Raw genomic sequence first — 2,869 nt, 5'->3', positions numbered from 1 at the left:
AGACATATCTTTGGAGAATGTGGCTTGGTGCAGTGACATCTGCTGGCAAGGCCGGGCAGGTAATAAAATGACCAGATGCCCACTCATCTGCATGTAATTTTCAGAGTAATAGAAGTGGCATCATAGTAGACCTGGTGGTATAGGACTGTGATCCCAGCTACTCACAAGCAGAGGCAGGAGAGAAGGTTCAAGGCCTGCTGAGCTATAGATTAAATTCAAGGGTGCCCTGGGAAGTAGTAGGACCTTATTGCAAAAAAAAAAAAAAAAAAAAAAAAAAAAAAAAAAAAAAAAATGAGCCTGGGCTATATATTGCTCAGTAGCGGGGTACTTGCCTGACATTTGTGTGGTCCTAGGTTCAGTCCCCAGTACCATACATACTGCAGAGATTGTACTGCAGCCAGCTGGTTGGTACAAAGCCGAGAGATCAGACTGGAGAGATGGCTTAGCTGTTCTGAACACTTGCTGCCCTTCCAGAGGACCTCAGCTCAGTTCCCAGCATGCATGTTGACTCCAGTTGCTGAGGTCTAATGTCCTCTACTGGCCTCTGCATGTGCCCACAAACTAGTGATATATACTCACATAGACTCATACCACACTAATATAATTTTAAAAAATACAGAAAAAGGAAGAAAGTAAAGGAACAAAACAACATCTTACAATAAAGTTTTGCCAAAGCAGAAAGGTCTAAAGCTGTAGGTTTGAGTCGGAAGCTAGTTTGTTCTGAGTAATGAGAGTGGGTAACCTGCAACTCAGGTCAGCCAGTTGATTCTCATCTAAGAACAGTTAGTCACAGAGGAACTTTGTGTAAACACATGGAATGACTCAGGGGGACCCATTTCTAGTCCCCATTTCTGGGAAAGCTTTCCACAAATAAAAAGATTCATATCCTAAAAATGGAAGAAGGCAAAGTCTTTTTTTCTGTTTTTGATGAAATAATTAATTAATATTTACTAAAACAGGGTTTCTCTGTGTAGTTCTGGCTATCTTGAAACTTTGTACATAAACCAGGCTGGCCTCCAAGTCACAGAGATCCGCCTGCCTCTGCCTCCCAAGTGCTGGGATTAAAGGACTATGCAACATCTCTATATTTTTTTTTTTTTAAGTTTTTCGAGACAGGGTTTCTCTGTATAGCTCAGGCTGTCCTGGAACTCACTCTGTAGACCAGGCTGGCCTCGAACTCAGAAATCCGCCTGCCCCTGCCTCCCGAGTGCTGGGATTAAAGGCGTGCGCCACCACGCCCATTTTTTTTTTTTTATTAAATCTCCTTGAGATTAACTGGGCTCAGTTGATGAGTCTTCTATTTTTTATTTTAAAGGCTCTTTCAGGTTACCAAGAAAATGATGTCAACAGAAACATCTTTATGGTTCTTACAGTGAATAAGAAGAGTATAGCTTTTTTTCCCCAGTCCTGGGGATAGCATGGCACACATGCCAGGCAAACACTTCATCACTGAGATAAGTCCCCAGCTGTGACTACAGCGTTTAAGGTGAACCCTCAATCCTGTGGGGGATGAGATAGAACCTGCGTCCATGCATTTTTTTGTGTGTGTGGTTTTTCGAGACAGGGTTTCTCTGTGTAGCCCTGGCTGTCCTGGAACTCACTCTGTAGACCAAGCTGGCCTCGAACTCAGAAGTCCACCTGCCTCTGCATCCCAAATCCTGGGATTAAAGGCGTGCGCCACCACTGCCCGGCACGTCCATGCACTGTACACAGGCTTTCTGTTCCGTTTCCCTCTTTGTCTACATCACGTACACTCTGCAGTTCACCAGTGGTGTGACTGGGAAGCTACAGAGAAAGAGAGCAGACAGTACTAGAGAAATAATTATGAAGCAAATATGCTGTCTTCTTAATAACAATGCCTCTGTAAATGAGCATGGCTTAGGTAGAACCTACCCCACCTGAAATCTCTATTCCTCATTCAAACTTAAAAATCAAAAGTCCATTAGAGGAGCTGGAGAGATGGCTCAGTCGTTAAGAACACTGACTGCTCTTTTGGAGGTCCTGAGTTCAAATCCAGCAGCCACATGGTGGCTTACAACCATCTGTAATATCTGACACCCTCTTCTGGTGTGTCTGAAGACAGCTATAGTGAACTCACAAATAAATAAATAAATCTTAAAAAAAAAAAGTCCATTAGAGAAGTTTGAAGTGAATAGAATTTCACAAAATGAAACACACACACAAAGAGAGACAGAAAGACAGAGAGAGTGTGTGTGTGTGTGTGTGTGTGTGTGAGAGAGAGAGAGAGAGAGAGAGAGAGAGAGAGAGAGAGAGAAGACTACCTCCTTGCCATCCTCTTAAGAAACAAATCACAAAACAAAACAAAACAAAACAAATACATTTGAGGGGCTGGAGACAAACTCAGTTGGTAGAAAGTGTTTGCCCATCATGCACAAAGCCAATTTTGATTCCCAGCACAGGGTAACAATAGGTGTGGTGGCACATGCTTGTAATTCCATTACTTAGGAAGTAGATGAGTTTGAGATTGGCCTGGGCTACAAGAGGCCCTACCTCATTAAACAAACATTTTTTTTGAGCTATAGTTTAACATTTTAATTCTGATACTATCTTAGATTGGTACTCTCATACTAGACTATGAGCAGGTAACTATACACAACTCTTTGAGGGAAGAAATAAAGAACATCTTTGAGGCAGAAATAAAAGCAGGTGGAGGTCTGGCAGGATGGCTCAGCGGGTAAGAACACTGACTGCTCTTTCATGGGTCCTGAGTTCAAATATCAGGAGCCACATGGTGGCTCACAACCATCCATAATGAGATCTGATGCCCTCTTCTGGTGTGTCTGAAGACAGCTACAGTGTACTTAGATATAATAATAAATAAATCTTTAGGCCAGAGCAAGCAGGGACT

This window comes from Mus pahari, chromosome 14 (assembly GCF_900095145.1).
Source record: "Mus pahari chromosome 14, PAHARI_EIJ_v1.1, whole genome shotgun sequence".
In the NCBI taxonomy this organism is placed as follows: domain Eukaryota; kingdom Metazoa; phylum Chordata; class Mammalia; order Rodentia; family Muridae; genus Mus; species Mus pahari.
This window is presented reverse-complemented; position numbering follows the sequence as displayed.